At 45.8% G+C, this 15,530-nt stretch overlaps 1 long non-coding RNA gene across 1 annotated transcript in view; it reads left to right on the top strand.

Moving 5' to 3' along the window:
- The first annotated feature begins 4,946 nt into the window (after nucleotides 1–4,946).
- Nucleotides 4,947–15,530, top strand: part of LOC108318251 — a 10,713-nt gene continuing 129 nt past the window's right edge. The window contains exon 1 of the long non-coding RNA XR_001831076.1: nucleotides 4,947–5,019. This is a non-coding gene — a long non-coding RNA (uncharacterized LOC108318251). The remainder of the gene's footprint in view (nucleotides 5,020–15,530) is intronic.

Here is a 15,530-nt window from a genome sequence, read left to right as displayed (position 1 = left end):
TTTTTTAATAGAGACAGAGTTTCACCATGTTGGCCAGGCTGGTCTCAAACTCCTGACCTCAAGTGATCTGCTCGCCTCAGCCTTCCAAAGTGCTGGGATTACAAGTGTGAGCCACTGTGCCCAGCCAGAGCACAGTTTTCTTCCTAGTAATGGACAGTGTCCAGAGAGAAAATGATGTTTAAGAAGCCACCTTCCCCTTGCGCACCCTTGCCCTGGTGATAGAGGAGTCTTGCTTGCTGGTTCAGCTCCTGGCCGCCCTTCTCTTGTGGAGATTCTGGGTGAATGGTGAATCTCACATAACGAAGCTAGAAGGGCTCAGTTAATCTATATAAAAAAGACCTGAGAGTGAGGGCAGGTTCGGGAGAGAAAACTGCTTGGGCAAGGAGAAGGAATACTGCCTGGCTCCCAGCAGCTCCGTGGGCCTCATTCCAGCCCTTCCTAAGGTCTTGCCAAATTCCCAGCATTAGTTCCTTTTAATACACCATCAGAGGAGACTAGGCTGGGAGAGATGAGACCTGGCATACATTTTTTAAAAAACACTCTGGCCAAGAATAGCTGAGATGCTTTCAAGGGCAACAGGTAGCAAGTGTTAGGCCATCCTCATCACAATGCTCTAGTCATTAAAACAGCGTGGTTTCAGCACAAAGACAGACACAAAGACCAATAGAGGGGAAAGGAGAACCCAGAATCAGACTCTCAAACACACAGGCACATGATACCTGACAGAGGTGGCCCACAGAGCAGTGGGAAACAGAGTCTTCAATAAGTAATTCTGGGACAAAATTGAGTACCCACGTGGAAAATAAGAAACGGACCTCTACCTCTGCCATATGCAACAACACGCATTGCCTGCAGGCCTCCCGGAGGGTCTGGAACCAGGCACTGGAGAGCTATCGGGACCGTGGCAGCTCCTCCGTCCCCAGCCCTTCTCCTCCTCCCCTCCTGATGTTTACAGAGCGCATTTTAGACACTGGGCACTGTGCTAAGGGCTTCTTTGCATTCCCATTGAGTCTCCACAACATTCCTCTGAAGCCAGTGTTATGATCCCATTTTACAGCTGAGGAAACTGAGGCTCAGAGATTCAGTCATTTACCCAAGGGTATATAAACCATAGGATCAGCAAGGCACAGTGGCTCACACCTGTAATCCCAGCACTTTGAGAGGCTGAGGCAGGCAGATCACAAGGTCAAGAGATCGAGACCATCCTCGCCAACATGGTGAAACCCCATCTCTACTAAAAATACAAAAAAATTAGCTGAGCATGGTGACACCTGCCTGTAGTCCCAGCTACTCTGGGAGGCTGAGGCAGGAGAATCGCTTGAACCCAGGAGGCAGAGGTTTCAGTGAGCTGAGACTGTGCCACTGCACTCCAGCCTGGGCAACAGAGCGAGACTCCATCTCAAAAATAAATAAATAAATAAATAAAAGGATGTAGTGTTGGGATTTGAACCCAAATAGGCCAGTTCCAAAGCCTACTGTGTTACAGCACCTGATATGGTTTGGCTGTGTCCCCACCCAAATCTCTACTTGAATTGTACCTCCCAGAATTCCCACATGTGGGAGGAACCCAGGGGGAGGTAATTGAATCATGAGGGCCAGTCTTTCCTGTGCTGTTCTCGTGATAGTGAATAAGTCTCATGAGATCTGATGGGTTTATCAGGGATTTCCGCTTTTGCTTCCTCCTCATTTTCTCTTGCCACCACCATGTAAGAAGTGCCTTTCGCCTCCCACAGTGATTCTGAGGCCTCCCCAGCCATGTGGAACTGTAAGTCCAATTAAACCTCTTTTTCTTCCCAGTCTCAGGTATGTCTTTATCAGCAGTGTGAAAATGGACGAATGCAGCACCCCTTCTGGAAACAGAAGTTTAATGTGACAGGGGTCTGTGGTATTGGGGTTGGGGGGGCTTGTGATGTGGAGTCTGGAAGGTGAAAGAGAGAGGTGGGAGGAGTGCCTGGAGAAGGGGGTAGAAACAGGCCATCGAGGGCATAGAATGCCAACCAGGAAGCTGCCCCTCCCTCTCCAGGTAGGAAAAAGTGGGAGGGTTGAAAAACGAGAGAGTCACACTGGCTTCTCCAATGCAGTTCCCCTCATCACCAGACTATCCCAGGACTCCAGGCCAGCAGTTCTGTAAGAGAACTGTTCAGACACAGGCTGCTCCCTGCCAGCCTTCATCCTTGTCTCTTAGGCCTTAGAAGTGACCCAGTTACATCTTCCCCTCTGTCATGCCAGAATCTGGCCTCACTGGATGCCACATCAGGATGAAGGGGAGAACCAGGAAGTAGGCCAGCCAAAGCAGTTAGAATGTTCTGATTGTTAAAAAAAAAAAAAAGAAAGAAAGAAAGAAAGAAAAGAAAGAAAACCTACATGGATTGGCTAATGCCCTAAAGTAAGAATTTGATGTTTCAAATACTGAAAATCAGAAATGCCACCAGCACCTTGGAGGACCTGGAATAAATAAATATAAATCCAGCACTAGGCCAGGCATGGTGGCTCACACCTGTAATCCTAGTACTTTGGGAAGCTGAGGCAGGCAGATTGCCTGAGCTCAGGAGTTCAAGACCAGCCTGGGCAATACAGTGAAACCCTGTTTCTACTAAACTGAAAAATTAGCCGGGCATGACGGCATGTGCCTGTAGTCCCAGCTACTTGGGAGGCTAGAGAATTGCTTGAACCCGTGAGGTGGAGGTGCAGTGAGCTGAGATCACACCATTGCACTCCAGCCTGGGCAACAGAGTGAGACTCCATCGCCAAAAAAAAAAAAAAAAAAAGGAAAAAAAAATTTACAGAAAAGGTGAAGGCAAAAAAAAAAAAAAAAAAAAAAAAAAAAAATAAAAAAAAAAAAAAAAAAAAAAAAAAAAAAAAAAAAAAAAAAGAAAGCAGCACTTTGGGAGGCTGAGATGGAAGGATTGCTTAAGGCGGGGAGTTTGAGACCAGCCTGGGAAACATAGTGAGACCCCCCCAACAAAGAAAATTGTTTAATTAAACAAAATAAAGCCACAATGAGATACATTGTACCCACTAGGGTGGCTATAATCAAAAAGACAGGCAGTAACAAGTGTTGGAGAGGATGTGGAGAAATTACAAATTTTGTATTAATACACTGCTGGTGAGAATCAAAACTGCAACAGCCACGTGGAAAACAGTTTGGCACTGCCTCAAAAAGTGAAACATGCCGTTATCATATGACTCAAGAATTTTACATCTAGGTGTATGCCCAGGAGATTGGAAAACATATGATATCCACACAAAAATTCGCACATGAATTTTCATGGCAGCATTATTTATAATAGCCAAAAAATGGAAGCGATCCAAATGCCTAGAATATTCCTCAGCTCTGAAAAGGAAGCACTGATACATGTGACAACAGGGACAAGTCTTAGAAGCATGCTAAATGCGGCCATGTGCAGTGGCTCATGCCCGTAATCCCAGCACTTTGGGAGCCTGAGGCAGGTGGATCACGAGGTCAGGAGATCAAGACTATCCTGGCCAACATGGTGAAACCCCATCTCTACTTAAAAAAAAAATACAAAAATTATCTGGGCATGGTGGCATGTGCCTGTGATCCCAGCTACTCAGGAGGCTGAGCAGGAGAATCACTTGAACCCTAGAGAAGGCATAGGCTGTAGTTAGCTGAGATCATGCCGCTGCACTCCAGCCTGGCAACAGAGCGAGAATCTGTCTCAAAAAATAAAATAAAATAAACAAAGAAAAGCAACATGCTAAGTGAAAGAAGCCAGACACAAAAGGCCACATACCGAATGCTTCTATTTATATGAAATGTCCAGAAGAGGCAAATCCGAACAGAAAATAGATTCGTGGTTTCCAGCAGCTCGAGGGAGGGAAGAGTGGGAAGGGATTGGGTACAGGATTTCTTTTGGGTGGTGACAATGGTATGGAATTAGAGAGTGGTGATGGTTGCACAACTTTATGAATATGCTAAAAACCACTGAACTGTACACTTTAAAAGGGTGAAGCTTGTGGTATGTGAAATCATGTATCGATCCTAAAAAAATAAAACCTGCAGTGGCTCCCCTGACCCCGGGGACCTTTCATGGTCTAGCCCTTGCCTACCCTGCAACCTCACCCCGTGCTACTCCTTCTATTGCTCAGAGGAGCAGGACGTTAGGATTTGTCTTGAGATTGTGGAAGCTGAGTAAGCGGTGTTTTTGTCTGTTGCCCTGCGTCTAAATGTATGCACTGCAACAGCACCTGACTAAGCAAAGCCAAGGCTGCTGCTTGGTCTCCACCTTCCTGACTCATACAAATTTCTCTTGAAGCCAAACCTGACCCAGAGCCACACAGGGAAGGGCATTCTGGGACATGAAGTTCCAGCTTAGCTAAACGGACACGGTACCAAGCCACCCGGGCTCTTCTCACATGCTGTTTCCCTGCCCAGAGCATGGCCCCCGCTTCCCTTTTTACCTACACATTCCTACTCCTTCTCTGAATCTCAGCTACCCTCGAGAAAGCTCTCTGGCCCTTGCTCTATTCTTGGATGGGCTCCTCCTCCAATCTTCTGTGGCTTTTTGAGGTCCGACATGTGCAGTTGTGGAGGCTGTGCAGGACTCTAGGAGCACCGTTCACACTCTAGTCATCAGAGTCACCACACACACATCCGTACATGACTTTCCACATGGAGGATGGTAAAGTGACTAACACTGCAGGCATCTTTTTCTAACACAGGTGTTCATAGGTTGTCCCAGTGCTGACTGTATTCCCTTCATTTCAGGGATTGGAGGCACCTGGGTACCAGGCTCTTTCCCTTCCTAGACTCTGAGCCCCATCTGTCAAGAATCATGTCAGGCCGGGCGCGGTGGCTCAAGCCTGTAATCCCAGCACTTTGGGAGGCCGAGGCGGGTGGATCACGAGGTCAAGAGATCGAGACCATCCTGGTCAACATGGTGAAACCCCGTCTCTACTAAAACTACAAAAAATTAGCTGGGCATGGTGGCACGTGCCTGTAATCCCAGCTACTCAGGAGGCTGAGGCAGGAGAATTGCCTGAACCCAGGAGGCGGAGGTTGCGGTGAGCCGAGATCACGCCATTGCACTCCAGCCTGGGTAACAAGAGCGAAACTCCGTCCCAAAAAAAAAAAAAAAAAAAAAAGAAAAACCCGTCCCAAAAAAAAAAAAAAAAAAAAAAGAATCATGTCAGAACAGCTCAATATGGGGTCCCCCGCATTTAGCCTCTAGAGGGTCCAGCCCTATAGGGTTCTGTGAGCCCCTCCCTGCTGGTGCAGAGACGAGAAACTATAGAAATACAAGACACTGACACAGAGATACAGAAAAGAGTTTGGGCTTGGAGGTCCATGGCCAACAAAAGCGCGGAGACCTACAGTGGCACCAAGTGCCTGGACACTCTGACTTTTATTGAGTACAAAGCAGTGGGCAGGGAAGGTAGGATGAGGTAACGGTGGTCAGTGATAGGATCAGGTAAATCACGTGTCTTGAAGATAGGGACCCAAGACTTTCAAGTAGCCAAGGCGAGGAGAAAACCTAATGCCTTAGCGCTCTTCGCATATTTGTCAGAAATAGCAAGGACACTAACCTTATGTTACTATTAGTAATTCTTATCTTTTAAGGAAAAGAGAAACCAGGTGCAGAAACAGGGCATGAAAGTAGACATGGAACGTGACCACCGAAGCGCAGCATCACATAGAGACAGTTAAGACCCTAGATGTCTACGGGCCTCCCTGACATCCGTCACGCCTTGCCACAAGGGCTTGGAGAAGCGGAGTTTTCTCCTAATTTCCCTAGGAAGGAGATGTCTCGGTCATTTTGCATGTCTCCTTCCCTAGCTGGCTAAACATCAGGCACTTTCACAGCACTGGCGCTGCCGCACAGCCGAGGCGCCCTCCAGCAGCCCTTATGCGAGTGTGACAGAGGGCTTAGAGCATCTTGCCTTAGGATCACTTTATTCACAATGTCACCTCAGTTCCATGCTTCATAACCTGATAGTCATGAGTAAAATGAAAGGTAATATTGAGTATATATTTTTATAAGTAACTATAAGATTATATATGATTATACAAAGGAATAACTATGTGCCTACATTTCTAATTCCTCAATATTTATATGGGAACAGGCTGAGGCTTCAGACCCTTGCCATGGCAAGGGATTTCCCCCCTACAAGCCTCAGGGCTGGCACACAGCAGATGACGTCCATAAAACAAAGGAATGAGTGAATCTCTGAAGGATGAGAGAGGAATGGCAGGAGAGAGTGCAGGAGGATGGGTGAGCCGGGGGCTTCAGGAATGGGGCTGGAGGCAGAAAGACAAGACAGCACAGCAAGGTAGTTCAGACTGTAGATTCAGGAGCCAGACCCTCATCCCTACCACTTACCAGCTGTGTGACCTTCAGTAAGTTACTTCACCTCTCTGTGCCTCAATTTGTTGATCTGTAAAAACAGAGCTAAGAATAGCACCTCCCTCGAGGGGTTATAAGAGAATTCACTGAACTAATACTTGCAAAATCTATAGATAGGAGTACACAAGTGTTCATTAAGAAATATATATGTGCATGCATATGTACATACACAAACAAATGAATGGGCAAATACAACAAAGGAAAGATAAATAGTTTTGTTTCTCTTTCAAAGCCAGGACAAACTGCAGCAGGAGGTGGTACTAGGGCTCCTTATTCAGTGGCGGGAAGGCAGTGTAGCGCTTCGGCTCTGAAAGTACGTAGCTTTAAGAGCATCAAGACAAATGCCCCGGCTGGCAAGAACATCTAGATTAGAAGGTATTGCATTAGTGAACTGTTAGTTAAGGAATTATAGCTCTTAGGATACCAGCTTCTGCACAATAAAATGATTTTTAAAACATTTTTAAAACCCGATTAAAACATAATGCTCTGTTTAGTTACTGCCACAAAATGTTTTCTTTGCAAATTACAGCCTAGCGGATTTAATTTACTTTCTGCTGACACCCATATTAGACATGATGGACCAGGCAAGCGCGGCAAGGCTGCCGGCTACAGAACAGCATTGCCAGGATTGGAGCTTGCGGCTTCCCCGTGGAGCCTCTGTGGAGGAGGCGGCATAGCCAGTCCTCTCCACTCCCACCACTGGGTCCTGAGTCTCACTAATGACCTGTCACCATGGTCCTTCCCATAGGCTCTTTGCACCATGGAGGGTTTGGGGCTTTGCAGGACACTGTACACTGAGAGCAGAGACTGAAAAGGGGCCAAGTTCAGCCACCTCATTGCTTGCCTGGCTCATATCATGACTTCAAAAAATTTGAGCCAATTTTTTTTTTTTTGAGACATATTCTCGCTCTGTTGCCAGGCTGGAGTGCAGTGGTGCAATCTTAGCTCACTGCAACCTCTGCCTCCCGAGTTCAAGCAATTCTCCTGCCTCAGCCTTTCGAGTAGCTGGAATTACAGGCATGCGCCACCCTGCCTGGCCAATTTTTCTATTTTTAGTAGAGATGAGGTTTCACCATGTTGGCCAGGCTGGACTCAAACTCCTGACCTCAGGTGATCCACCCACCTTGGGTGGATCACCCCAAAGTGCTGGAATTACAGGCGTGAGCCACCATGCCCAGCCTGAGCCAACATTTAAAAATCAGGGGGTACCACTTTAAAAATCTGGATGTTTTGCTCCTCTTGAAAAATGGGAAGAATGGGCAACACTGGGCTGCCATTGTCATGACAACAAAGGGCTGGAGTGTGAGTGGTCATGCGCCTTCCGTTTGGCACCGTCTCTACCTTTCCTTACCGTCTCCCTCACATTCAGGAATCTGAGACTCACTGAAGTCCTGTTTGCTGGTGCATGTGAGCTGTTGTTTTTCCTTTGGGTAGAGAAACATTTCCAGACTCCATAGATGTCATTCAGGTACCACCAGGAAACAGACGACACACTCAAGCTGAGTAATTGACATGAGTTTAGCAATGAGATTACTTACAAAAGTATGAACAGAGATTAAGAAAAGCAACAGAGAAGGAATGATTCAGTACCCTGGGGCTAGGAACCCTGGGACTGTTACCACCCTAAATTTGAAGGGGTGCAGGGAGGGGACCTGGAGAGAGAGGGCTACTGACGGAGCTAAGGGTAGGTCAAGGGCTGTGGCCAGCCCATGGGGACTCCGCAGGAAGGGATTCTGGAAAATAATCCTTCAAATGCACTCCTCCCTCCCTCCAGCTCCCCCTGGGGATCACAGGGGCCACACCAGCTGGAAGCTAGTAGACAGAGAAGTCTGTATGAGTCAGCGCCCCGGACACAGACTTGGGTGGGGAGGCAGAGAGGATCCAAGGGAAGAGCCAAATGGAAGACAATCAGCCTGTCATATGTCCTTCAAAAATGGCAGGATGATCAGGCATGGTGGCTCATGCCTGTAATCCCAGTACTTTGGGAGGCCAAGGTGGGTGGATCACTTGAGGACAGGAGTTGAAGACCAGCCTGGTCAACATGGTGAAACCCCATCTCTACTAAAAATACAAAAATTAGCCAGGCGTGTTGAAAGTAGCCTACTTTGGGGGGCTGAAGCAGGAGAATCACTTGAACCCAGGAGGAGGAGGTTGCAGTGACTTGAGATTGTGCCACTACACTCCAGCCTGGGCAGCCAGTCAAGACTCCATCTCGGAAAAAAAAAAAAAAAAAAAAAAGGCAGGACAAAAAATACATAGAGAGGAGCCAATGTTAAGGACAAATGGGAGTGCATAGCTTTGTGTGGATGTTAAGAACATGCATCTTTATACAGGTAATGTGCAAATGTCTACTGTTCTCCTTTGTATCACCGACTTTGCCTCCTGGGAAAGCTTGCCTCCCCTTGATGCCCTCATACCCCCTCTCACCCCACCACATCTTTTTTGTGTGTGCTGTTTTCTCTTTGGGAAATGGATGGGACTCTCCATCCCCAAATGGAAATAGCATTAGAGGATCCTACCCTTCTGCCCCTCTGTGTGGGGAGGCAGAGGACAGGTGACAGTTCAGACACTGGCCTCCCCAGGACCTGTCCTCATGAACAGCTTATCCCTTGTTTCTGCTTCTGATGTCAAATGGTAGCTCAGCAAGGCAGAGCATTCCTGCTCCAGGAGGAGGGCTCCCCTACAGCAGGGAGAGAAATTCTGTTCTTGAGGCTGGGTGTGGCGGCTCACCCCTGTAATCTCAGCACTTTGGGAGGCCAAGGCGGATGGATCACTTGAGCCCAGGAGTTTGAGACCAGCCTGGGCAACACAGTGAAACCCCATGTTTGTATTTTTGTTTCTACAAAATATTAGCTCGGCATGGTGGTGGCACACCTGGCTACTCAAGGGGCTGAGGTGGGAAGATCACCTGAGCCGGGGAGGTTGAGGCTACAGTGAGCCATGATTGTGCCACTGCACTCCAGCCTAGGTGACAGAGTAAGACTGTCTCAAAAAAAATAAACAAAAAGAAAATAAAAGAGAAAAGAAATTCAGCTCTGGGAAGGGGGAGGGAAGAGTCAGTAGCCCCATTTTGGCCCCAGGTTCCAGCTACATTCTCCAATTTTGATCTACCAAGAATAAAGCTGAAGCTATTATCTCTATTTGAGCTCAGTTCCCTATGCCCTGTATTGTGTTTTTTACTCCCTAGCGTGAAACTCCATCCTGTGTTTGAGGAATTCCCCATTCTTTGAGACTTGGAGAGAGACAGAACCTACATCCTACTGTAGAAGCCCAAAGGGCCAGTTCATCGCTTCTTCAGCCTCCCTTGCAGCCAGGAAGCAGCTGCTGGGCCAGGTTCAGCCAACCACAGGACTCTGACTTAGCTTCTAGTGGCACATGAGGGCAGTGGTGGCAGCAAGATCTGCTTCCAAAGCAGCAGGGGCAGCACAGTGCAGACTGGAGGAGATGAGGGGGTCCAGGTGGCAGTGGCAGCCACAGTGGCAACAGTGGTGGCCATGGTGGTGGCAGCAGTGTTCTGGCCACCCCAGTTCTGTGGCCTGATTGTGGGTACGGTTTGGCCGCGTGGTCACCGAGCTTGATTTTCCCACACTCTTTGGAACCAGATCCTTTTAGTGAATTCCATTTTTTTTTTTTTTTTTTTGACGAAGTCTTGCTCTATCACCCAGGCTGGAGTGCAGTGGCACAATCTCAGCTCACTGCAACCTCTGCCTCCCAGGTTCAAGCGATTGATTCTCAGCCTCCTGAGTAGCTGGGATTACAGGCATCTGCCACAATGCCTGGCTAATTTTTTTTGTATTTTTTGTATTTTTAGTTTCACCATGTTGGCCAGGCTGGTCTCAAATGCCTGACCTCAGGTTTCCCGCCTGCCTCAGCCTCCCAAAGTGCTGGGATTACGAGTGTGAGCCACCGTGCCCGGCCTAGTAAATTCCCTTTCTGCTGAAATCAGCCAGACTCCATTTCTGTTCCAAGCAGCTTAGAAGGCCTACCCATACATGTGCACACGTGCCCCAAAAGCCAGAGCCCTAGAAGAAAGAGTGAATCCTCTGACCACTACCCCCAGCAACCACCTCACAGCCTATGTATCAATGAAGACTGTCTTGACTGTAAAGAAACGAAAACAAAAACAAAATTGCAAACTGATGAGCAATGAAGTGAATGTGTTGGTTCACCTGGGTCTGGTCAGGTGAAGCTGGATCCAGATTCCCACCAAGACACTGACTTTTCATTTCCAGCCCCACCAACAGGCTCCTGCAACTCCAGGTTCTCCCCTTATAGAAAAAAAAAAGCTACAGTAGTTCCTGACCGCACATCCTCCCACACCATCCAACAAAAGGTGTGTCTTCCAGTAGCTCCCCACAACTCCTGGGGTGTCCAGCTGTCCCCACAGGCTGAAGCAGAGCTGCCCAGTTGAGCCCAGCTCAGACCAGCCAGCCCTTAGCTGATCTGCAGACACATGAATGAGAATAAATAATTACTGTTGGAAGCCACTGAGCTTTGAAGTGGATTGTATTGTAATAACAGCAGGCGGATGCAGCAATTGAGCAAAAACCTTAAATATGAGGCACTGGGTTTGAGACCAGGCAATAAGCAACAAGGAAATATTTACAGGGGGCTGGAAAGTGGTGAGAAAACTCACAGGAAACAGGAAAAGGCAGCCTACGTTAAGTAGTGGGAAACATTTAGTAAAACTCCTGTGTATGAAAACTTGAAGGAGAAAATGTATTTAATGAAGTTTTAGAAGACATTTAGAGGCAAAATGTCAAAATAGGATTTTTTCTTGGCTGGGCACAGTGGCTCAGGCCTGTAATCCCAACACTTTGGGAGGCCGAGGAGGGTGGATCACCTGAGGTCAGGAGTTCGTGACCAGCCTGGCCAACATGGTGAAACCCTGCCTGTACTAAAAATACAAAAATTAGTTAGGCATAGTGATACATGCCTGTAATTTCAGCTACTCAGGAGGCTGAGGCAAGAGAATTGCTTGAACCCAGGTGATGGAGGTTGCAGTGAGCCAAAATCATGCCATTGCACTCCAGCCTGGGTGACAGAGAGGCTCTGTCTCAAAAAAATAGATAGATAGATAGATAGATAGATAGATAGATAGATAGATAGATAGATAGATATAGATAGATAGATAGAGGACTTTTTTGTGTTAGACAAATTTTTGCTAGGTTGGAAAAATAAAGGTTTCTAATGTCCAATCTCTCCAGACAGCAAAAGATTCTTAAATCAAAATACAATCTGGGGACAAGAATCAAATCAAGGGCATGGATCCTTTCAGCTGACAAAAGGGCTTCTAGAAAGATTAAGAGGTACTAAGGATATGTTCCCTCAAAATTTTAATTCCCCTAAAGTGCCAGTAAGTACATTGAGTCTATAGAAAGAGGCACATGTTGAGAAAAATTATAAGTGTAACTGTGTCATATGAAGTTGACTGGAATCAAATATATAAAAAATCTACCATATCTTTGAGAGCTGTGTACTGGCAAAAGTGCCACCAGTCTGGATGGAAAGAGGTAGAGATATCCCCAACTTTCCATGGGAATGTAGCTACCTGAGAAAGCTCATCAGCCACAAAAAAGTACATGCTTTTCAACGCTATCTTCGAGACATGCTTCAGAATTAAGCAAGGGAGTTGTGGTGAAAGGAAGGATTTCCAAGAGGGCAGAACCAAGAGCTGTGCAGAACTGACTGAGGAGCTACTCTCAAGGAGAAATCAAGAGCCTTAATCACAGCCTAGTGAGACCCGGCAATGTTTGTCCCCTGGGATTTTGGAATTGCTATTGACCAGTGACTGACGGCTATGAGCCTCCCTTTCTTAACTATGTTCAAATGAGAGTGTTCATTGCCGTTATCTTATTCCTATACTATCGCTGTGTGTCGGGTGTGAGGGTGAGAAGCCAGACAACTTGTCTTTCTAGTTCATAGATGTTTTAGAACCCAGAGAAGCCACATCTAGATCTGATATAGATCACAAGACTCTGAACTTGGATCCTCATGAGGATTTTAAGTCTGGATAAGATTTCAGAAGGTCTTGGGATTGAAATGAATGTGCTTTGCATGCGGGAGAAATTTGAACAATTGTGGGTAAGATGGCAGACTTTGGTCAATTGGTTTCTTGTTCCTAATCCTTCACCCCTCCCTGTGTACATGCCCGTTGTCATATGACTTTGTAGTTTCTCCCTCTAAAAGTGAAGTGCACTTCCTGCCCTTGACTTTGGGCTGTCATGTGACTTGCATTGGCCAATAGTATATTAGCAAATAGGATATCCACAAAGGTTTAAAATATGCTTGCATGGTAGGGCTTTCTCTTTAGCCCCCTGACATCGTCATGGGATGAGCTTTTCCTGGGTAGCTGCTGTCCCTTTAGCCTGGACCTGCCTAAATTAATACATGTGAAGCAGACTTGACTCCCAACCTGCAGAGAGAAAAGCCAAGCTCCGCCAAAGATGCAGTTCAAAGCAGAGGTAGAATACATTATTATTGCTTTAATCTACCAAGTTTGCAGTTATTTTTTAACAATAGCTAACTCTGCACTCGCCTCTTGCCTCTGCAGTCTGCTCTCAAACTGATTGGTTTATCATTTGGAAGTATATCTGGCTACAAACAAGAGATAATCCCTCAAACAGTGGTTTAAATAGATTTGTTTATTCTCTCTTCTCTAGATAGATCATATATAGAGAGGGATTTACAGAGATATCTTTGAGAGATACTCTCTTTTATGTATGATATATATATCTCAAAGACATCTCTGTAAATCTCTCTCTATGTTATATATATATCTTATCAATCTTACCTGAGATCTGTCAGTTTTATTAGTCAATTCAAAAACCTAACTTTGGGCTTTTTTGATCTTCCTTATTGTATCTCTGTTTTCTAATTAATATACAAACTTACCTTTCCTTTCCTGTGTCTTTCCTTTCACTTTCCTTGAGTTTGCTTTCATTTTTCTAACCTTTTAAGTGATTAACTAATTAACTTAGACCTTTCTTTTTTATAAGAATTGTTGGATATAAATTTCCCTCTTAAACTTTTTTTGCTGACAACATAGATTTGGAAGGTAGTATTTTTATAATCATTCAATTATAAATATTTTAAAGTTTTCATTATGATCTCTTTTTTTAACCTGTTACTTCTTTTCTTTCCACCCGTGCCCCCCCCCCGCCCACAACCCCCACCCTGAGACAGAGTCTTGCTGTGTCGCCCAGGCTGGAGTGCTGTGATGTGACCTTGGCTCACTGCAGCCTCCGCCTCCCGGGTTCAAGAAATTTTCCTGCCTCAGCCTCCTGAGTAGCTGAGATTACAGGTGCTCACTACCATACCCAGCTAATTTTCGTATTTTTAGTAGAGACAGGGTTTGGCCATGTTGGCCAGGCTAGTCTCAAACTTCCAACCTCGTGATCTACCCACCTCTGCCCCACAAAGTGCTGGGGTTACAGGTGTGAGCCACCGCGCCCAGCCACCTGTTATTTATTTTCATGTGTGTTGTTAATGTCCAAATAGAGAATATTTTGACTGTATCATTTTGTCAATTCCTTACTTAATTCCATTGAGGTAAGATACAGAATCTAGATGATTTTATTTTTTTGACATTTTTTAAGGTTTGCTTTATAGTCTAGCAAACAATTTAAAAACTGTTCTAAACATGTCATATAATAAAATGATGTACATTATCCAATTCTTCTGTGCAGAGTTCTACCTATATCCTCTCTTAGTCTGTCTGTGCCGCTGTAACAAAATACCTGAGACTGGGTAATTTATAAACAGCATCCATTTATTTGCTCACAGTTATGGAAGCTGAAAGGTCCATAACTATGAGCAAATTACTGATCAAGGCGCTAGCATGTTTTGTGTCTGGTGAGGGCCCAGCCTCTACTTCCAAGATGGCACCCTTAAAGCTGAGTCCTCCAGAGGAGAGGAACACTGGTGTTCTCACATGGTGGGAGGGATGGAAGGGGCAGAAGGGGCAAAACAGGGTAAACAGCTCCCATGCACTTATTTTATAAGGTCATTAATCCCATTCATGAGGGTGGGTCCCTCATGACTAATCACCTTCCCAAGTGCCCCACCTTCTAATATTATCACCCTGGGGATTAGGTTTCAACATGCAAATATTGGTGGACACATACACTGAAACCATAGCAACTAACGAGTTGCACAATCTCCACATGAGAGTGCATTTGTCTATTTCTTCTTATAGTTCTATCAATATTTATACAGTAGTTTGAAGCTATATATATATATATATATATTTGAGATGGAGTTTCATTCTTGTTGCCCAGGCTGAAGGGCAATGGCGTGATCTCAGCTCACTGCAACCTCCACCTCCCAGGTTCAAGTGATTCTCCTGCTTCAGCCTCCCAAGTAGCTGGGATTACAGGTGCCTGCCACCACGCCTGGCTAATTTTTGTAATTTTAGTAGAGATGGAGTTTTGCCATGTTGGCAGGCTGGTCTTGAACTCCTGACCTTATGTAACCCACACTCCTTGGCCTGCCAAAGTGCTGGTTTTACAGGCGTGAGCCACTGCACCTGGCCTGAAGCTATATTTTTATATGGATACAATTTAGAATTATTATGTACTCCTGGTGCGCTGAACCTTTTCTCATTATAGATCACCTATTTGCATTACTCATCTTTTGCTGAGTTAGGCCATAGTAACTGCATGGTAGCATGAATCATGCACTTGCTCTTAAAGTGCCCTCCTGGAAATGATGCATGTTTTATAATACATTAGTGAAGCAAAGCTACCTGAACACATCTACCTTCAAAAATCTCTGCAGCTTACAACAATAAGGGGTAATTTCTCACTCATGTTATGTGACTTTTGTGGGTCATTTTGTGGCACTATCCATTCTTTATTCTATGTTCTCTTCATTCAGGGACCCAGGCAGAAATAACAATCAGTCCCAGACCTGTGCAGTGGCTCACACCTGTAATCCCAGCACTTTGGGAGGTCAAGGTGGGTGGATCACCTGAGGTCAGGAATTTGAGACCAGTCTGACCAACATGGTGAAACCAATCTCTACTAAAAATACAAAATTATCTGGGTATGGTGGTGCATGCCTGTAATCCCAGCTACTCGGGTGGCTGAGGCAGGAGAATTGTTTGAACCCAGGAGGTGGAGGTTGCGGTGAGCCAATATCGCACCATTGCACTCCAGCCTGGGT

This window comes from Cebus imitator, unplaced genomic scaffold (genome assembly GCF_001604975.1).
Source record: "Cebus imitator isolate Cc_AM_T3 unplaced genomic scaffold, Cebus_imitator-1.0 Scaffold216, whole genome shotgun sequence".
NCBI classification, from domain to species: Eukaryota; Metazoa; Chordata; class Mammalia; order Primates; family Cebidae; genus Cebus; species Cebus imitator.
The sequence above is the reverse complement of the archived record's forward strand: the minus strand, read 5'-3'. Positions and strand labels throughout refer to the sequence as shown.